The sequence below is a fragment of the Globicephala melas genome, chromosome 10 (genome assembly GCF_963455315.2).
Source record: "Globicephala melas chromosome 10, mGloMel1.2, whole genome shotgun sequence".
In the NCBI taxonomy this organism is placed as follows: domain Eukaryota; kingdom Metazoa; phylum Chordata; class Mammalia; order Artiodactyla; family Delphinidae; genus Globicephala; species Globicephala melas.
In genome coordinates this window covers 39641020-39663946 of record NC_083323.1, presented here as the reverse complement: position 1 = coordinate 39663946, position 22927 = coordinate 39641020, and the positions used below count along the sequence as shown (strand labels likewise).

The 22927-nt window shown below is 36.9% G+C and overlaps 1 long non-coding RNA gene across 1 annotated transcript in view; it reads left to right on the top strand.

Annotated features, from left to right (window-relative positions):
• Window positions 1-14799, top strand: part of LOC138842851 (uncharacterized) — a 350488-nt gene extending 335689 nt beyond the window's left edge. Inside the window, exon 3 of the long non-coding RNA XR_011377789.1 lies at window positions 14590-14799. This is a non-coding gene — a long non-coding RNA (uncharacterized lncRNA). The remainder of the gene's footprint in view (window positions 1-14589) is intronic.
• The last annotated feature ends 8128 nt before the right edge of the window (window positions 14800-22927 follow it).

Sequence of the window (22927 nt, the reverse complement as noted above, 5' to 3'; positions counted from 1 at the left end):
CACACAAGATGAAGTCCAAACTCTTTGGGGTGGGTATTAAGGCTCTTTATATTCTCACCTCTTTATTTCTTGCTAAACTGACTTCTTATTCATTCTCTTAGCCCTACCCCACCTCTCATGCACCTGCTGTGTTGAGCAACTTGCAGTTCCTAGAATATGATATATCTGTATTTATTGGCTCCAATTTTTTTTCTATTTCTAGGCTATCTTTCTGAAAATTACCACTGAGTCTTCCAGACTCAGCTCTTTTCTGCTCTGGTGTCATTCTGCTGTGACTTTCTCCTCTCCTGTTTTTTTAGGCTCTGTATCCTATGTTATAGCCCACACAGTACTTTGTTACCTCTATTTGTGTTTATATCTGTCTTCCTTCATACACTAAGACATATTCACAGAACCTGCCATTCATATGATCTAACAAGAGAAGCTATTCCCCCTCAGTCCCTGCTATATAGAGAGCTATGACTTGGACCACTAATTCTGTTCTCCTGGCAAGATCTTCAGACCAACTGACAGGAAGACAGCAAATCCAAAGGATGCTCTGTGATCTATGACTTAGGACCAATGGCATACCAAGTGTGAACGTTTGAGATAGGCTGAACAGGTTCTCCTGCCAAATTGAGTTGGAAAGAACTGAGTCATAAAGTGAAGTTGAAAGAATTTCTAGGAGTACTTATATGAGTCCCCTCCATATCCACTCATCTGCTTCCGTCTGTGTACATACACCCTGCCTCCCTACCTTTATCACAGGTGTACTAACTGACCATTCTTACTTAAGGCCAACCTCTCCACTGGAGCACTCAATCCTAGCCTCACTCATTTATTGGAGAACACCAGTCTAGCAGTTCTCTCCTACCTTATCTTTTTCCCCTTCTGATAAATCATTCTCATTGGCATACAAATATGCTGTAATTTCTTCACTCTAAATATATATAAATATTTTTCTCCTGAATCTACATCTCCCTTTAGCTACTGTCCTATTTCTCATCTCTCTTCTGTGGAAAAATTTTCTGGAATAAAATAATCTCTAATAGATACAATCATAGAGTTCTCTACTTTCCTGAACCTGCTCTAATCAAGCTTTTACTCCACCACTGCAGAAGTTAAATTTTGGTCATCTTCTTCCTTGACAATTCAGAGGTATTATACTGGTAGTCAAGTCTTCTACCTTCAAATACTTTCTTCACGTGTCCTTCAGGAGATCACACTCACCTGAGTGGCCCTCTACCTCACTTACCCTCCTTTGGAGCTTCTGTTTTCTCCTTGTCTTCACGCATCAAGGTAATTATTTTTTCTGTCTGTACTGGCTCTGTTAGTATACTTGAGTCAGGTGATTCTATAATACACCTAGACACTGATGATTCACATATTTTAATCTCCAGTTCACACTACTGCCCTCAACTCCAGACTCCAAATGCCTCCTAGATACACCCAACTGCATGTCTCCCAGCCTCTGCATTTCTCTCTGCCAACAATAATTTTATTAATGCAGTAGCCAGAGTAATCCTTTTATAAAGTTAGTCAAAGGCTATTATCCTTCCTTTGTAGCCCTCTCAAGGGACCTCAATGTCCCTACAGGATCTGTTCTGCCTCTTCCCTGTTATCTCGCAGACTTCATCTTCTACTATCTTTCTCCTCTGTCTCAGGACTCCCATCAAGCATGCTCCTGACTCAGGGGTTTTATGCTTGTTCTTACGTCTCCCTGGAATTCTCTTCCCTTAAATATTTCCTAGGGTTAATCATATTCCCTTCAGAACTCTGCTCAAAGTTACCCCACCCCAGCGCTTAAAAACTCTCCTGCCTTTTGTTAATGGAGTTGAACTCAGTTCTGTACTGAAGTCCTCTCCCCTATTGCAATAACTCAAATAATACTTGTCATTTTTTAATGTACCCAGTGAAATTTCTGTTTTACGTCCCTGTACTTTCTTTTTAACATTTCACGTACTGTGCCTGTACATATTATACTTCTGGAAATTTGTTGTGTGGGTAAGTGGATGCAAAGCCTCATAAAAGCTAAAAATTTGAGAGGGTAGGAAAGAGGAATAGAAGATAAAGACTTCAGTAGACATAGGGAGAATGAAAGAGTATATGCTTAGAGAGTAGGCAGAGGGAAGGAAGGGGAGAGTGAGAGAGCAAAGCAGAGATGACCTGTGGGCTGCCTCTGTCAGTTCCTGGTTCACATATATATATATTTTATGTATATGTATATATACACACACATATACTCTATTAGAAAGTATCAGAGTGGGGCTTCCCTGGTGGCGCAGTGGTTGAGAATCTGCCTGCTAATGCAGGGAACACGGGTTCGAGCCCTGGTCTGGGAGGATCCCACATGCCACGGAGCAACTAGGCCCGTGGGCCACAACTACTGAGCCTGCGCGTCTGGAGCCTGTGCTCCGCAACAAGAGAGGCCGCGATAGTGAGAGGCCTGTGCACCGCAATGAAGAGTGGCCCCCGCTTGCCACAACTAGAGAAAGCCCTTGCACAGAAACGAAAACCCAACACAGCAAAAATAAAGTATTTAATTAATAAATTCCTACCCCCAACATCTTCTTAAAAAAAAAAAAAGTATCAGAGTGTATATGTATAGTGTATATATGGAATGTATAATAAGGATATATATTATATATAATTAGCATATAACAGTAAATATATCCTTACAGTACACCTGCTTCTTCTTAAATTTAGTTGCGTGAATTTTCTAAATCACTGATCCTAGCTACTAGATGAGACCAATTAGAATTCTCCATTCCTGTGATCTCTTATACAAGAACCCATCTTTGAATCTGGAGTGCCTGGCATTGTACCTACTGCATATCAAGCATTCACTGGCCAACTTTTAAATTAAAATATAAATATATCAAGGCTTACTTTTCTACTACCCTCATAAGTAAGTCTTCTGTTTATGAGAAGATTATGGACAAAATATATCCTCCGTGGTTAAGATTGAAAAAAGAGTTATTTAATTGTCTTACCTTGCGATAGAAATATTAACTTCAAATACCAGCAGAAACAAATCAAGTTCTCTTGGAGTTGGCCGTTGTTAACTGAGGCCTCCACCAATTTCTGGTTGTTAGAAGTCAGACTTGAGGCAACTTAGTAAACCTCTAGACCTACTAATGAAAGAAAAATATATTTAGATTTCAAGTTTCAATTTGATTATTACTTCTTTACATTTTGCCAACATAGCATGCATGGTTTTGCTGGAAAATCCAATCAAAGCTCTCAGAGGAAACAGCCAATAAATATGTAGTATAGAGATGCATTTTCCCTTTGTTTGAATGACCCCTTTACCCTATGGCTTTTTCCAATTCTGGAAAATTTCTGGAAAATTCTTTTTCCAATCTTCCAACCAAACACATACAGCTCGTTAAACAGTCCTATTGAAATTTCATTGAAGTTACCATTGTCCTCATATGGCAGCAGATCTTGTTGCCTTTTCGTATGTATTTTCAATCTAGGAGGCAGAAAGTTGTTCTGCAGAGCTTCATATGCAATCTTTTGCCAGTTGATAAACTCTGTGTCAGTTCACCACAAAACAGGACTGCCCCCCCTCAGAATATGAAAGTCTTTCATATACTTCTGTTTTGACCTCCAAAGCAAAGCAGCAGGTATCTAAAGGATTCTTAAATCCCCCATGCTAATTATTGTAGCAGTTTGGTTGAACAGGGAGATAGATTTTATGCTTCTGTTTTATCGATCTCTTTCCGTTGAACAACTTCTTGTGTGAAATATTTCTTTCTTTAAGCAGTCAAGTGAGATGTGAGGCAAGCATCTGTTTTTGCCTCTCATTCAGGGCTTCTTTTTTTTTTTTTTTTTTTTTGCGGTACCCAGGCCTCTCACTGCTGTGGCCTCTCCCGTTGCGGAGCAACAGGCTCCGGACGCGCAGGCTCAGCGGCCATGGCCCACGGGCGCAGCCGCTCCGCGGCATGTGGGATCCTCTCGGACCGGGGCACGAACCCGCGTCCCCTGCATCGGCAGGCGGACTCTCAACCACTGCGCCACCAGGGAAGCCCTCATTCAGGGCTTCTTAAGGACCAGGTCCAAAGGGATGAGTATCGAATGATTCATGATAAGACTAAAGGTATGGAATTTACTTCTTTTTCTAAGGTCTGAATGTCAAAGCCAAATTGAGATTCTTAAGGCAGTCTTCAGCTATAGAGCTATAAAGAACAATGCTCTCTACCCAATTCTCAGCCAGTTAGGCCTGCCCCAGCTAAATGCTAAATACAAACCCAGCACAGACTACATGAAGAGAAACCCGAGGGGATGTGTTCTGCAAAGGGGTCAAATACAGCAGTTCAAATCTGTCTCTCAGTGTCCTGGTTGCTTAGAAAAGTGTAGTATATTGAGTGTTATGGATGGTCCAGTGGGACTACAATGTGTTTTATTCTGCCCCTATTATGTAAAAGGATTCAGGGAAGGTTGGAAACAAAATATAAATCACCCACTTGGGTGCATGCACACACATGCATTTAATTATCTAATGATCTGCTTTCATTTGACAAAAGCAGAACTATTCAATGTTAAAGATTGCATGACCCCTCAGGAGACAAGGTTTGGAACATCATTTATTAACGTTACAGTGAAATGCTTAAGTATTTCATGTTTTCATGATCTATGGGAAATGTGATCAGATGGCAGCAATAAAATTTGGGATTTTCCTGATCCTCACTCCAAGATCTTATTTTTCTTACTTGTCTTACTTTAGCTTTTAATTATATTTAACACTTATTATTACATATTCACAAGTACGTAGGGCCTATAACCTGCTGAGACATGTTCCATCTGTCCTTCCCTAGGAGAGTTTGTTCTGACATTTCAAGTAAACTGTTTAGATGTCTTTTCCACTTTTCAATCTGGGGAAAAATTATGGGAAACTTGTAGTCTGATTCAAGATTTGGATAACTGTAAAATCTCCCAGAAAATATGGCTTGCTTAAAAGTTTAAAATATCTTATTCATTGCAATTACAGTTAGGAGGAATTTAATTGAACTGTGATAACTGCTATTTAATAAGTATTATTATAATTTGTACTACTAAGGAAAATATGGTAATCAGGCTTAGAATATGATGTGTGGTCCTGGTTAGCATTCTGGAAATTACTGAGTCTTGAGCAAGGAGTTGAGACTATAGCGACTGATATGCAGAAAAGTCTTAGGACCATATATCTGGGAAGTAAAAATATGGTCAATAATTTAAATTCCTATATCACACATCATACACAAATATATTGATGTCTCTGTTCTATACACGAAGGAGTGCAATATTGGTGCAGAAAATGAAAAGTCTGCTAAATTCCCTACTGAAGTCAAGTTTTTCTTGACGATAGACCAATGAATGATAGAGGTAACACTTAGTATTTTTCTGGTGGTTCATTCAGTTTCTGTTAGTCATTTAAGACAGCTTAAAGGAGCTCAGGCTTACTAAGGAAAGTGTGATGGATATGTTCTGGGAGTTGTAGACCTATGTTATTAATACCAAAGTAAGTAAACAGTGTAGTCAGAGATATTAGAACTCTCTCAAAAATGCTCAAGGGCTTCCCGTTACTTTTAGAATAGTTGAACTCCTTAACATGGCCTTTATCTCCCAAATCACTTCCTATGCTTTTCTTTTTGGTCACTTTGCTCCAACTACATGGGTCTTTTAAGTTCTTGGTCATTTCAAGACTTTTCTTCAGGTTTCTGTCTAGGCTCCTCTCTCTGTCTGGGCTGCTCCTGCCCTGCTCTCTGCATGGCTGTCTCCTCTCATCCTTCAGGCCTGGTGTAAGTATTGTAGCCACACTGTGGTCTTCCCTAACCCCTTATCTAAGCAGGCTTTTTATGTCAGTTTCTACTCTTTTTCTTTGCATATTAGCTTCATTATCACAATTCATAATCATATACTTACCTATTTATTTATATATAAATATCTTTCTTTTCCCATTCTAAATTATAATCTTGATGAGAACCACTATATTAAAAATTCTAGTATGTAGTAGGGGCTCAATAAATATTTTAAGAATAAATGTGAAAGAAAGGAAGTGATCAAAAAAAGAGGGTTGCAGACCAATATCACTGATGAACAAAGAGGCAAAAATCCTTCACAGTATATTAGCAAACTGAATTCAGTAATACATTAAAGGGATCATATGCCATGATCAAATGGGATTTATATGAGGGACACAAGGATGGTTTACTATCTACAAATCAAACAATGTGATACACCACATTGACAAATTGAAGAATAAAAATCAAACGATCATCTCAATAGATGCAGAAAAAGCTTTTGACAAAATTCAGCATCCATCTATGATAAAAACTCTCAACAAAGTGGGGATAGAGGGAATATCCTTCAACTTAATAAAGGCCATATATGGCAAGCCCATAGCTTACATTGTATTCAGTGGTGAAAATCCTATCCTATCCTCTAGGATCAGGAAAAAGACAAGGATAACCAATCTCACCACTTTTATTCAACATAGTATTTGAAGTCCTAGCCATAGCAATCAGACAAGAAAATGAAATGAAAGGAATCCAAAATGGTAATGAAGAATTACAGCTATCACTATTTGCCAATGACATGATATTATATTTAGAAAATCCTAAAGATGCCACCCCAAAGCTACTAGCATTCATCAAGAAATTTGGTAAAGTTGCAGGATACAAAATGAATATACACAAATCTGTTGCATTTCTATACACTAATAATGAACTATCAGAAAGAGAAATTAAGGAAACAATCCCATTTAATTGCCTCAAAAAGAATAAACTAGCAATAAATCTAACTAAGAAGGTAAAAGGCCTGAACTTGGAAAACTATATAAATCACTGATGAAAGAAATTTAAAATGACACAAACAGATGGAAAGATATATCATGATCATGGATTGGAAGAATTACTATTGTTAAAATGACTGTACTACCCAAGGAAATCTACAGATTCAGTGCAATCCCTATCAAAATATCAGTGGAATTTTTCGTAGAACTAGAACAAATAATTCTATAGTTAGTATGAAAACACAAAATTCCCAAAATAGCCAAAACAACCTTGAGACAGAAGAGCAAAGCTGGAGGTATAGCACTCCCTGATTCCAAACTATACTACAAAGCTACAGTAATCAAAACAGTATGGTACTGGCTCAAAAAAAAGACACATGGATCAATGGAACAGAATAGAGAGACCAGAAATGAACCCACACTTATATGGGCAGTTAATCTATGACAAAGGAGGCAATAGTATACAACAGAGAAAAAGCAGCCTCTTCAATAAATGGTGTTGGGAAAACTGGACAGCTCCATGCAAAAGAATCAAGATAGGGCTTCTCTGGTGGCGCAGTGGTTGAGAGTCCACCTGCCGATGCAGGGGACACAGGTTCATGTCCCGGTCCAGGAAGATACCATGTGCTGCGGAGCAACTGGGCCCATGAGCTATGGCCGCTGGGCCTGCGTATCCAGAGCCTGTGCTCTGCAACGGGAGAGGCCACAGCAGTGAGAGGCCTCTGTACCACAAGAAAAAAAAAAAAAGAATCAAGATAAACTACTTTCTCACATCATGAGCAAAAATAAATTCAAAATGGATTAAATACTTATATGTAAGATCTGAGGCCATTTAAAAAAATGGTCATGAAGAACTTAGGGGCAAGATGGAAAGGAAGACACAGACCTACTAGAGAATGGACTTGAGGATACGGGGAGGGCGAAGGGTAAGCTGGTTCAAAGTGACAGAGTGGCATGGACGTATATACACTACCAAATGTAAAATAGATAGCTAGTGGGAAGCAGCCACATAGCACAGGGAGATCAGCTTGGTGCTTTGTGACCACCTAGAGGGGTGGGATAGGGAGGGTGGGAGGGAGGGAGACGCAAGAGGGAAGAAATATGTGGACATATGTATAACAGATTCACTTTGTTATAAAGCAGAAACTAACACACCATTTTAAAGCAATTCTACTCCAATAAAGATGTTTTAAAAAAAAAGTTCTAGAAGAAAACATGGGTAGTATGCTCTTTGACATCAATCTTAGTTATAATTTTTTTGGATATGTCTTCTCAGGCAAGGGAAACATAAGCAAAAATAAACAAGTGGCACTACATCAAACTAAAAAGCTTCTACACAGTGAAAGAAACTATCAACAAAACAAAAAGGCCACCTACTGAATGGGAGAAGATATTTCCAAATGATATTATCTGATAAGGGGTTAATATCCAAAATATACAAAGAACTCATGCTACTCAGCATCAAAAAAACAACTCAATTTAAAAATGGGCAGAGGATCTGAATAGACATTTTTCCAAAGAAGACATACAGATGGACAACAGGCACATAAAAGATGCTCAGCATCACTAATCATCAGAGAAATGCAAATCAAAACCATGGTGAGATATCACCTCACACCTATCAGAATGGCTGTTATCCAAAAGACAACAAATAACAAGTGTTGGTGAGGATGTGGAGAGAAGGAAACCCTAGGCGCTATTGGTGGGTTGTAAATTGGTACAGCCACTACGGAAAACAGTATGGAGATTCCTCAAAGAATTAAAAATAGAACTACCATTTAATCCAGCAATTCCACTCCTGTGTATATTTCTGAAGAAAACGAAAACACTAATTAGAGAAGATATATGTACCCCTGTGTTCATTGCAGTACTATTTACAATAACCAAGGTATGGAAGTAACATAAGTGCCCATCAACAGACAAAGGGAAAAAGAAGAGATGGTATATATATATGTGTGTATATACGTGTGTGTATATATATATATGTATATATGTGTATATATATACATTTGTGTATATATATATATATATATATGTAGTGCAATATTGTTCAGCCATAAAAAGAGAATGAAATTTTGCCATTTGTTACATGGATGAAACCAGAGGGTATCATGCTAAGTGAAACAAGTTAGAGAAAGACAAACACTGTATGATTTTACTTATATGTGGAATCTGAAAAACACAACAAATGAACAAGTATAACAAACCAGAAACATAGTTGTAGATACAGAGAACAGGTGATTACCATAGGAGAGGGGTGTGGGGGGAGGAAAGAGTAGCTAAGGATGATAAGAGGTAAAAAGTTCCAGTTGCAAAATAAATGAGTCATAGTTATGAAATGTACAGTGTGGGGAATATAGTCCCACCATCACATCTTAGTATGGTGACAGATTGTACCAGGACTTAATTATGGTGATCATTTTGAAATGTATAGAAATATCAAATCACATAGTGTTGTAGGTCAATTATACTTCAAAAACAAACAAATGAACAAACAAACTCATAGAAAAACATCAGATCTGTGGTGACCAGAGGTGGAGAGTAGGGAGAGGGGGCGTTGGACAAAGGCAGTTGAAAGGTACAAACTTCCAGCTATAAGGTGAATAAATACTAAGGATGTGATGTACAACATGATAAATATAATTTACACTGCTGTATGTTATAATGAAAGTTAATACAGTAAATTCTAAGAGTTCTCATTGCAAGGGAAAATATATTTTTCCTGTTTCTTTAAATTTTTATCAATATGAGATGATAAATGTTTACTAAACTTATTGTGTTAATCATTTCATGGTGTATGTAAGTCAAATCATTATGCTGTACATCTTAAACTTGTACAGTGCTGTATGTCAATTATATCTCAATAAAACTGGAAGAAAAAAGGAAAGGAAGTGGTCACAAAAAATTTCGCAGATATGGTAACATTTTTCTTATTTATCAGTATCAATCCCATGATTTCTGATAACTGTTTTTTTTTCCTCTGTGAAGAAAATTCTTCCAAACAAAGGGAAAGGAACTAATATCCAGGCTAGCACTAAAACACTAAAAAAGCTCTCTCAGAAAGATTAGACCGATCTATTTTACTGTCTATCTATCTACCTCCCTCCCTCTCTTTATCTCCATTTGGGGTACACTTATAAGGATATTGAACTATAATCATCTCTTTCTAATCATTGTGGAACAACAAATGTTTGTGAAACGATTCCCTGCCACAAGGCAGGAGAGAAAGGACCCTAAAAGGAGAGAAAGAAAGATGGTTAAGGTTTATCACTTTAGTCACTTTGAAATAAGTGAAAAGAAGAAGAGACCACTTCTACCTGATCGTTATTTACCTTGTAATCCTTTACTTTTTGAAAATTCCACCCATAACAACTTTAATCCATCCCAGTGTAGGAAATGTGATCCACCAAATTCTTATTTCTCTCTTTTAGAGTGAAATAAGGGAAGGAAGAAGTGGTGAGAAACCATACTCTTTCTAGAGTATGTCTAGCAACCCTTTTGCACTTGAAGAAATGGAAATGGAAAGCGAGTTGTGCTAAATCATGTATCTATTTGTGCATTCTATCTTCAAATCCACTTCTCCTTCCACCAACACAACCATGTCTGGTATTGCTGTAGAAAATCTGGGTTTGACATAAATATACACAAAAATTTCCAACATTAAAAAAAAAATTTCCAGCATAAAAATAACTTAAAATAATTGAAGTGAAATTTTTATTAGGAAGAAGATAAGGTAGTTATTGCAAGGATTTTTCATTATACATTAGAATAAAAGAAGGTACAAAAATGCATTTATTACTCCTGAGTCCTTGGTAATTAATGTTTGAGGATTTGACAGGTAAGGAAGGTCATTTCTTAGTCTAAGTGTGCCAAATCACACTGATTTCTGTTGTGGACCCCTGACCTCATAGGGCAAGAAATTTCCGCAAACAGATACTCCATACTTGAAGGTAGTTAGAAACTTCAGGTTGCTTGGCATCTAGCAAAGCAAAATATCTGGAACATTGATTTGTAAAAGAATCTAGATATTTAGGGATTATGTAGTCTAAATCTCTACTTAAAGTTGTCAGAAATTGTGTTTTTCTGATGAAATAGATATTTATAAATTCACAGTACCTTTCTCCCTTTTAAAAGTTGTCTGAAATTTTAGAAAACTTTAAAAATTGTGAAGTTAGCATATCCTAGTTATATAGGGTATGCTCTTGGCATTGTTTTGTGTAAGTTTAGTCTGTTACTTCACTGTCCTTTATATTTTAATATATAAACCTAAACTACAATTTCCTTGTGCTCCTGCTTTTTTTCTCTTTTATAGTAAATGGCTTCATAGTTCTTTGTAAAAATCCAATCATCTCTCTTGTTCATATAAACCATTTTCTCAGAAGAAGTTTGCTTTGAAAGCTCACATCATTCTTGAAAAATTCTGCTTGTCTCTCCCTTGTAGTTAAAGGTAAACTGTTGTATTTCTTGGAAAACAAAACTACTGAAATCCTAGCTTGTAAGTCAAATAGTAGGACACAGTGACTCTTCAATGTGAAAGGTCATTTCATCATACCTGATTAGATGAGATATGTAACATCTGGATAATTGAAGTAAAACCTAAATAACAAACCAGTTGAATTTCAGTAAAATTTTGGAGAAAATTGTGTAAGTTGTCCTATATGGAACAAATTAAATGCCATCTTTAAGTGGCCTGTTTTTATATCAACAGAGCAGAATAGGGTTATTTAGTGAACTAAAAACCAAAAATGAGTCACAGTGCTAGTTTTAAAAGCCCACATGTTATTGAAATATAAAGACGGCTGTATAATTTCCAAAAGCTACCAAGTATTTGTTTCTAGAAATCAAGGGACCCCTTGGCTACTGAACTGGCTTTCCTGGAAGCAAAATGTGGAAGTGTTTAGGAATCTCTTATATTTGTTTAAAAACTTGATGCTATTTTATAAAGAAGTTTACAGTCGTTCAAAAGAGGTTGAAAAAATAAAAGAAGAAATAGATGCTGTTAGAGAAGCATGAGTTGGATTATACTGAGATTTTCAGGCCTGAAATGGGAAGGGGAAAAAGTACACAGTGCAGATTATCTATGGAAAATGAGAAACCTGGTATCAAGGATTTTGCTATAAGTGGCTGGTTGCCATGGTAGCAAGAAGTAAATGTAGATACTAATGGGGAGCAAAATACCAATGTAGTGGTATCAGACAGGATCAGAGTGGCAGGAGAGAGTTTTGTTTTCCTTCTGATTAGGAAAGGAAAAAAAAGTGAAGAGTGAGGTTGGCTGGGGGCAGATTCTAATGCAACTGAAACAAATCCAAAGTAATCAGTGTATTACTGCAGGCTTATGGGGAGAGCCAGGTCCAGTGAGAGACTCCTACTCCAAGCTACTAGTGATGGGCTACCTCATAACCATCCTCTAGATGGGGGAGAAAGACAAGGGCTGAACAGCTGGATCCTGGATTTGCTATGCCTCTGGATTTAATACAGATGGTCTCATATATGAGTTTTGTACACATATATTTGTGTCTTTATTTTTTTCAGAAGTAGTTATACTTTTAAATTTTAGGCATGAGTGGATGAATGATGCATCAGTAATAACTTTTTCTGAGAAAAAATGTAAATTTTACTTTTAATATATTATGCATACAAGTTGTTTAAGAAAAAATAAAATGTGAAAAGCTAGGATTTATTTTGTTATGACAGAAGTTCTGTACATACACATAACACCATCTAATGCAAAATATAAATTGTAATCTAGATTAGCATCAAGAAATTTCACATACTGTGTTTTTTATTTGCTCTTCAGATTCCTTCAGATTTCCTGAACTGTCATCCAAATGGGAATCTTACCACTCTGCTCTCTCTTAGAATCCTTCCCTCTCTACTCCTCCCTCATGTCCCTCACCCAGCCCTGCTCCTCGGTACAAGGAACGAGCGTGAGGGCCTAATGCTTCTTCAAGAATCACTGGCCTCCTCCCACCTTCTGAAGTTAGAGAATGTAGCTCTTTCTGGAAGTTTCTGGAAGCAGCTCTTTCTGAAAGTTTGCACTTTCCAAAACACCTTTCCCCATGAGAAACTTTGTCCTCCTTTGGCCAAAAGCCCTGTGCTCAAATGGAAAAGAAGAGCGATCCTTTTGGTGTTAACATGTGCATATAACCAGAGAGGCAGTGACTAATGCAAGGGTTTTGCTTTGGCCCATTTTGTCTCACTGTGCCACGAGGGACACCTCCTAACCATCTGTCTGTTTCTGAGATTCTTGCCTTGTTCAAAGACACTTGGTCATATAGGCAAGCATATACACAAATCAATTCCGGTGTGCAGTTTCCTTGCTAAAGCATGAGCACTCTCTTAGGGGTTTGTCTTCCAAGAGGCAGTCCCTTTTTGAAATTTTTGCAAAAGTACCACCTAGGCTTGTTAGCAGTGACTCGGTGAGCTGCTGGTCGCAAGTGGGGTACTTCTCCCCAGATACAGTTTGAAGCAAGGATAGACAGACCTAGGTATGGATGTTATTGTATCTAGAAATCCTACAGGAATCTGGGCATTTTTCTTCAGCAGCAGTAGAAGCCATAAAATGATAACAATAGGGCTTCCCTGGTGGCGCGGTGGTTGAGAGTCCGCCTGCCGATGCAGGGGACACAGGTTCGTGCCCCGGTCCGGGAAGATCCCACATGCCGCGGAGTGGCTGGGCCCGTGAGCCATGGCCGCTGAGCCTGCGCGTCCGGAACCTGTGCTCCGCAACGGGAGAGGCCACAACAGTGAGAGGCCTGCGTACCGCAAAAAAAAAAAAAAAAAAAAAAAGATAACAATAAATAAATATCATTCATTCAGCACTTACTATATACCTTCCTCTGTGCTTTATCTGAATGATCTCAAGATCTCATTTAATTCTTAAAATAAACTTGTGAGATGTGGTTTGACTCCTCAAGTTTCAAATAAGGCTTAGGAAAATTAAGTACCTCATCCAAGGACAAACTTCTAGTAAGCGGAAGAAACAGGATTTCCTCTGAGGGCTGACTGAGGCCAACAGCAGGACTCTTAACGCTTTGCTTTCCTGATGCTTCCAAGTGATACAAAACCAAACTTCTAAGAACTCGCCCTTCAAAAGTGCCAGTGACTAAAGCGCTGTGAGAACATCATAGTCCCAGAAACAGTGTATCCGTGGATGTCTGCTTGAGAGATGACACTTGTTAAGAATGGAATAAGATCAGAATTCTCCTCAGTCATATGTATTTATGTATAAAGTTAATGGTAAACGAAGACCATATAGTCATCTAGATAAATGATGCCCCCCTAAAAAGATCAGCCAACTTCAACACTCATTCTCTCTAGCTCCTACCCACACACAAACACAGAACAGGAAAGCTAAAAGAAACATAAAATATTTTTTGAGCTAGAGGTAAAATAAAGCAATATATGTGTAGTCAGTTTCTGAACTGACTTGTGTTGCTCAGTAATACATGGTCTTGATCCTTGTGTCTTTTATTGTCTTAAATAATTTAGTATAAGTCCTCCAGCTGTGTTCTGCATTTTAAAATTGTTTTGCGACTTCTACGTCCTTTACACTTCCAGATAAAATTTAGAATCATCTTCTCAATTTCTACAAAAATAATTGAATTATTATTGGGGTTGTATTATTTATATATATAAACATAAATTTGAGGAGAAATGATATCTTAACAATGTGCCTTTCAATCTATAACCATGATATGCACTTCCATTTATTTAATTTCTCTGACCAATCTTTTGTAGATTTCAAAATATAACTGTCGTACATATTTTGTTAATTCATGCTCAGTATTTGATGTTTGTTGGAATTTTTGCTTATTGTTTGTTAAAAATGGCAGGGCTTCCCTGGTGGCGCAGTGGTTGAGACTCCGCCTGCCGATGCAGGGGATACGAGTTCGTGACCCGGTCCGGGAGGATCCCACATGCCACGGAGCGGCTGGGCCCGTAAGCCATGGCCACTGAGCCTGCGCATCCGGAGCCTGTGCTCCGCCACGGGAGAGACCACAACAGTGAGAGGCCCGCGTACAGCAAAAAAAAAAAAAAAAAAAGGTAACTGGCATGTTTTATAATTTTTTGCTAGCAAATGAAACTACAGTTGTTTTTTGTATATCAACTGTGTATCCTGTGTTCTTTCTAATTTACTTAAGATTTCTAGCAATTTTTTATGGCTGTCCTAGGAGCGTCTTCAAATCTGATATTATTTCCAAATTAAGAAAATTTCATTTCTTCCATACAAATTTATATGCCTTTCATTTCTTCTCCTGCTTTATTGCACTAGATAGGACCCACAGAACAATGTTGAATAGAAATGGTGAGAATAAAACTCCTTTCCTTATTCTTGATTTTAGGGGAAAAGCATTCTGTAGTTCACATTTAAATATGATGTTAGCTCTAGGTTTTCATACATATCCTTTCTTAGGTTGAAGGAGTTTCTTATATTCCTGATTTACTGAGAAGTTTATCATAAGTGGGTATTGAACTTTATCAAATGATTTTTTAGTATATGATCCTATTTGGAAAGGCATAAGGCTTTTATTTTTTTAGAATGTTTATGTGATAAATTATTTTGATTGGTTTTTGAATGTTAAACAACCTTATATTCATTTAATAAACTTATTTGGACATAATGTATTACCCTTTTAATATTTTGCTGAATTCAATTTGCTAGTAATTTGTTAAGGGTTTTGCACCTATGTTTAGGAGGCATGTATCGTTCCCTTGCTTTCTTTGCTTGTAATGTCTTTGGCATCAGGATAATGCTGACCTCATACAATAAGTTGAAAGATATCTCCTCCTCTTCTGTTTTCTGGAAGTTTGCATAGATTTGGCATCATCTCTTCCTTAGGTGTTTGGTAGATGCCACTGAAGGCATCTAGTCCTGGGGTTTTTTCAATGTGGGAAGGCTTTTAACTATGAACCTAATTTATTTAAGAGATACAGGGTCATATAGGTTATCTGTTTCTTCTTGGATGGACATTGGTGGTTTGTATCTTTCAAAGATTTTGTCCTTTTCACTTAAATTGTCAAAATTATTGGCATAGAGTTGATGAAAAGATTTTGCTATTACAATTTTATAATGTCTGTAATATTTGGAAGGATAATCCCCCCTTTTACTTCTAGTATTGTAATTTGTATCTTTTCTCCTTTTTAAAAATAAGTGTGGCTAGAGGTATGTGAATTTTATTGCTCTTTCAAAGAAACAACTTTTGGATTTTTTTTGTTTTGTTTTCTGTTTTAGTGCTTCTTCTTGCTTTAAGTTTAATTTGCTTTTCTTTTTCTAAATTGTAAATATGGGAAGTTAGATTATGAATCTTAGACCTTTCATATTTTCTGATACAAGCGCTTATGGTATAAGTTTTTTTTCTAGGTGCTATCTTAGCTGAATTAAATATATTTTGATATTTGTGTTCTAATTCACTCAATCCAAAATATTTTTTGATGCCCAGGTTCAAAACTAGGAATCATCTTTGATCTCTTTCTTAACTCTTTCTAATAGCTGATCAGTTTTCAAATCCTCTCAGTTCTACCTTTGAAATATTTATTAGTCATAGTGTCTCCCTATTGCCAATGTCACCACCCTGGCCAAGGCCCAATTATATTCACCACTGGTCTCTTACAACACCTTTAAATCATTTTTCCAGTCACCCATTTTTCCTCATTCACTTCATCTTGTCCATTGATATAAGATGTCTAATAATTAAAAATGAAAACAGTAAGCAACTGGTTTTTGCAGGGCTATACTTAGATTAACGGCAAATGAATCAAAAACCCTAACTTTTAAGAAATCTGATCATGTTCATTCCCTTTCCCCCAAATATTAAAGACATTGATTTCTCCCTAAGTAGTTCCAATTCTTTCTTATAATATTAAAGACCCCTTCATGCAGCTATGGAGCCCCTTTTTTTTTCCCCTCAAAGTATCTTTATTTTCAAATCTGATATTCGAAAGTACTAGGTACATAGAGCAAATTGAATCTGCTACAAGAAAAATAAACAGGCTTCCAGAGACACCATGGCCAGATCTCCTTACCCCTCCCACAAAACTCTCTCCCTTCCACCTCCCCTGACCAGAAGCAACTGGGTCCCAGTCTCATCTCAGCTGAGCCCAGCTCGGCCTCGCTGCCTGTCTCAACACCGCTTTCATGCTTCCGATCAAAAGTCTGGTTTGGTTTTGTCCGCTTGCCTGAGGGTGGAGAACACTTAAGACTGGGAACATACCACCACTTATGGAAGAACTTTCAGTGTCTTTTTTGTAATTGGAAGTTCTTGAGGAACAAATGATGTATGTTAAATCTCTTTGAAAATCATGAATTAATATTCCAAAATTAGGACTTATTGGTATTAGGCCTTACCAAACAGAATTTGGCTCTTTATAAGAAAGAAATTTTTGTCAGTAAATGATGTCCAAAATTGAGTAGTTGGCTGCCTTGGGCAGTCAGTGCTCTCAGTGCCTGGAAGTCTTTAAATTTGATGTCAGTGGATGGGAATGCTGTAGAAGGGATTTAGCTTCGATTGAGAAAGTAAAGCAGATAACTTTGATAACCCTGCCAGATATTTGAAGTGCAAAACTTCATAAGTAATGTATTCTGACCACTGGAGTGCAGGAGTTCATGTCGGTGACTGTTTGTATCTATTTCTGACCAGCTTTATGTTCAGTGGCGTCATGCTGACATCTTGAAATCAGCCACAGCAGATGTAAAAATCAGCAAATACTTTCCAATCAGGACATTCCCTCTGATCAGAGGGCCAGGGGGTCAACATTGAAACCAATACTTTCAACAAAATTCAAGCCAGTAGAATATTTCCATTAATATATCTACCTAGCATTTGAGAATTAGAATAAAATGTAGTTTTCTTCTATAACATAAAATAAAAGTCTTTGCCTAGGACCAGATAAGTCACTTAGAAGACCTAAACTGAAAACATTACAGTGCCCAGCAATACCAAATCATGAAAATATGTGTAAGGAAATCCAGCTAAGGTCTTTTTCATCTCCATGCACAAGAAAGAATTTTGACACTTCTTTGAAATAATCACATTTTTTAAAATGTGGTGCCTTTGCTCTTTTAGTGACTAAAATATCTGGTTGATATTTAAAATTAAAGAATTTAAATCTAAGAATTAAAATTATGTTTAGAAAGGAAGACTGACCCATTTATTTTCCAGTATATGGCGTAGATGAATGGATAGATAGATAGATGGATGGACGGATAGAGAGATAGCTTGATAGATAGATGTTGTGTCTTTTAATTTCATTATTAAAATAACACTGTAAAAAAGATGTTACTTTCCAAAATCTCATTGCCACATTCTTGATCAAGACTGGGAATGAGGATTTACAGCCAGTGCTTCAAGTATGGTAAATAAAAGGTATATATTGGTTGCTATTAATATTACTGTTACTGTCCGTGTTTGGCCATTGAGTAAAATGCTTGACTTTCACTAATTTACTTAATAACTATGTGGCTCAGTTTCTTGATCTCAAAGAAAATTAGGCTATTGACACCCTATTGTGTAACTAAAAACATTTCAACAGGCACAAATCAAGATAATGTATGTAAAGTCAAGATAATGTATTGATGAACAATATACAAATATAGTCACATTATCTTTTGATTAATAATACAGAGCCATAAATCTTGGTTATCAAACATCAGGAAATTTGTTTTGCATATATCAAAGATTTCATATTACAGCAGAAGAGTTGGTCAGAGTAGTTAACAAATAATTGCCTCAAATATCACTCTTATCTGGGAGCTGTCTGTTCTCCTCAGTCTGACTCTAAAAGTATTCTCTTGGTAGCTCTAGATGATTAAGGTTGAGTTAAATTCAGTGTGTTTTCAGTGCAAAATATTCCACTCAGGGTGCACAAAAGCACTCCTTAGCTACACAGCAGCCAGGGCCGCAGGAGGTCAGTGCTCAGTGATGGAGGCGGGCAGGGAGATTTATTCCCTTTAGAGCTTCTTCCTAGGTCAGATGCCATATAGGCCTCTGACATTTGAAAATGTATTTTTTTTCTTTTTTCTTTTTCTTTCTTTTTCTTTCCCCATACAGCTTTTTCTTTTCTGGCATTGAAGTGTTCGATTCATTTCCCCAAAGAAGCAACAGGGAAATGAACTGTAACAAATACTGTTTGTTTCTGGAATGAACACCCTCAAGTCCTAGAGAGTAGCCTGGGATTAGAGAAATCACTGATATTCTTAAAAGAAATCATCTTTCCACTGAATCAAAGGAGCAGAAATCACGAATGCTAAATAAATAAATCCATAGAAATAAAGGTAGTTGTAAAAAATATTAAATGAAGAACTTGAGAAAAGGCTAATTTCATGTTCCTTAGATGACAGCTTAGATCAGGTGGTTAATGTTTTTAATTGATCTTTGATGAGAACCCTGAGGCATAAATCCAGTTAACATATACATGGATGTATGTATACAATCAAATAAATTTATTCCATATTTTATTAAAATGAGAAGCCCTTCTGGAATTAAAAAATGTGGATGTACAGAAATGAATCTCTTTAGATAACCCAATTATGAATTGCTTAAACTAATTTTGTAATAATACCATTGCTTGTCACGTATAAAGAATGCTAGTCATCTGTGAATAGTTCAGTTATAATTAAAAGTATTCTACTAAAAATCCGTCAGGAAGATATATGCAAATTAGTACCCTTTTTCATTGCTTTGTTTTTCTTGACAACTGAATTCTTTTCTTTTTCTCAGGTATGAATATACTACCAATAATTTTTTTAAGGGAAATAACTTCTTTAATAGAGAGATGAAGGAATTAAAAACATTTTTTTATACAGCACATTCTTATGAGTTATCCATTTTATACATATTATTGTATATATGTCAATCCCAATCTCCCAATACATCCCACCACCACCACCCACCACCACATTCCCCCCTTGGTGTCCATACGTTTGTTCTCTACATCTGTGTCTCAAATTCTGCCCTGCAAACTGGTTCATCTGTACCATTTTTCTAGGTTCCACATGTATGAGTCAATATACGATATTTGTTTTTCTCTTTCTGACTTACTTCACTCTGTATGACAGTCTCTAGATTCATCCACATCTCTACAAATGACCCAGTTTAGTTCCTTTATATGGCTGAGTAATATTCCATTGTATATATGTACCACATCTTCTTTATCCATTCGTCTGTCGATGGGCATTTAGGTTGCTTCCATGACCTGGCTATTGTAAATAGTGCTCCAATGAACATTAGGGTGCATGTGCCTTTTTGAATTATGGTTTACTCTGGGTATATGCCCAATAGTGGGATTGCTGGGTCATATGGTAATTGTATTTTTAGTTTTTTAAGGAACCTCCATACTGTTCTCCATAGTGGCTGTATCAATTTACATTCCCACCAGCAGTGCAAGACGGTTCCCTTTTCTCCACACCCTCTCCAACATTTGTTGTTTGTAGATTTTCTGTTGATGCCCATTCTAACTGGTATGAGGTGATATCTCATTGTAGTTTTGATTTGCATTTCTCTAATAATTAGTGATGTCGAGCAGTTTTTCATGTGTTTCTTGGCCATCTGTATGTCTTCTTTGAAGAAATGTCTATTTAGATCTTAAGCCCATTTTTGGATTGGGTTGTTTATTTTTTTTAGCATTAAGCTGCATCAGCTGTTTATGTATCTTGGAGATTAATCCTCTGTTCGTTGATTGGTTTGCAAATATTTTCTCCCATTCTGAGGGTTAATGTTTCAGCTTGTTTGTAGTTTCCCTTGCTTTGCAAAAGCTTTTAAGTTTCATTAGGTCCCATGTGTTTATTTTTGTTTTTATTTCCATTACTCTAGAAGGTGGATCAAAAAAGATCTTGCTGTGATTTATGTCAAAGAGTGTTCTTCCTATGTTTTCCTCTAAGAGCTTTATAGTGTCCGGTCTTATATTTAGGTCTCTAATCCATTTTGAATTTATTTTTGTGTAGGGTGTTAGGGAGTGTTCTAATTTCATTCTTTTACATATAGCTGTCCAGTTTTACCAGCACCACTTACTGAAGACACTGTCTTTTCTCCATTTTATACCCTTGCCTCCTTTGTCATAGATTAGTTGACCATAGGTGCGTGGGTTTATCTCTGGGCTTTCTATCCTGTTCTGTTGATCTATATTTCTGTTTTTGTGCCAGTACCATATTGTCTTGATTACTGTAGCTTTGTAGCATAGTCTGAAGTCAGGGAGTCTGATTCCTCCAGCTCTGTTTTTGTCTCTCAAGACTGCTTTGGCTATTTGAGGTCTTTTGTGTCACCATACAAATTTTAAGATTTTTTGTTCTAGTTCCATAAAAAATGCCATTGGTAATTTGATAGGGATTGCATTGAATCTGTAGATTGCTTTGGGTAGTATACTCATTTTCACAATATTGATTCTTCCAATCCAAGAGCATGGTATATCTCTCCATCAGTTTGTATCATCTTTCATTTCTTTCATCAGTGTCTTATAGTTTTCTGCATACAGGTCTTTTGTCTCCCTAGGTAGGTTTATTCCTAGGTATTTTATTCTTTTTGTTGCAATGGTAAATGGGATTGTTTCCTTAATTTCTCTTTCAGATTTTTCATCATTAGTGTATAGGAATGCAAGAGATTTCTGTGCATTAATTTTGTATCCTGCTACTTTACCAAATTCATTGATTAGCTCTAGTAGTTTTCTGGTGGCATCTTTAGGATTCTTTATGTATAGTATCATGTCACTTGCAAACAGAGACAGTTTTACTTCTTCTTTTCCAATTTGTATTCCTTTTATTTCTTTTTCTTCTCTGGTTGCCATGGCTAGGACTTACAAAACTATGTTGAATAATAGTGGTGAGAGTGGACATCCTTGTGTTGTTCCTGATCTTAGAGGAAATGCTTTCAGTTTTTCACCATAGAGAATGATGTTTGCTGTGGGTTTGTTGTATATGGCCTTTATAATGTTGAGGTAGTTTCCCTGTATGCCCACTTTCTGGAGAATTTTTATCGTAAATGAGTGTTGAATTTTGTCAAAAGCTTTTTCTGCATCTATTGAGATGATCATATGGTTTTTCTTCTTTAATTTATTAATATAATGTATCACATTGATTGATTTGTGTATATTGAAGAATCCTTATATTCCTGTGATAAATCCCATGTGATCATGGTGTATGATCCTTTTAATGTGTTGTTGGATTCTCTTTGCTAGTACTTTTTTGAGGATTTTTGCATCTCTATTCATCAGTGATATTGGTCTGTAATTTTCTTCTTTTGTAGTATTTTTGTCTGGTTTTGGTATCAGGGTGATGGTGGCCTCATAGAATGAGTTTGGGAGTATTCCTTCCTCTGCAGTTTTTTGGAAGCGTTTGAGAAGGATGGGTGTTAGCTCTTCTCTAACTGTTTTATAGATTTCACCTGTGAAGCTCTCTGGTCCTGGACTTCTGTTTGTTGGAAGATTTTTGTTTGTTTGTTTGTTTTTGTGGTACGCGGGCCTCTCACTGTTGTGGCCTCTCCCATTGTGGAGCACAGCCTCCAAACGTGCAGGCTCAGTGGCCATGACTTACGGGCCTTGCTGCTCCATGGGATGTGGGATCTTCCCGGACCGGGGCACGAACCCGTGTCCCCTGCATCAGCAGGCAGACTCTCAACCACTGCGCCACCAGGGAAGCCCTGTTGGAAGATTTTTAATCAGAATTTCAATTTCATTACTTGTGATTGGTCTGTTCATTTTTTCTGTTTCTTCCTGGTTCAGTCTTGGAAGGTTATACCTTCCTAAGAATTTGTCCATTGCTTCCAGGTTGTCTATTTTATTGGTATAGAGTTGCTTGTAGTAGTCTCTTAGAATGCTTTGTGTATCTGCTGTGTCTGTTGTAACTTCTCCGTTTTCATTTCTAATTTTATTGATTTGAGTCCTCTCCCTCTTTTTCTTGATGAGTCTGGCTACTGGTTTATCAATTTTGTTTATCTTCTCAAAGAACCAGCTTTTAGTTTTATTGATCTTTGCTATTGTTTTCTTTGTTTCTATTTCATTTATTTCTGCTCTGATCTTTATGATTGTTTCCCTTCTGCTAACTTTGGGTTTTGTTTGTTCTTCCTTCTCTAGTTCCTTTAGGTGTAAAGTTAGATTGTTTATTTGAGATTTTTCTTGTTTCTTGAGGTAGGCTTGTATTGCTATAAACTTTCCTCATAGAACTGCTTTTGCTGCATCCCATAG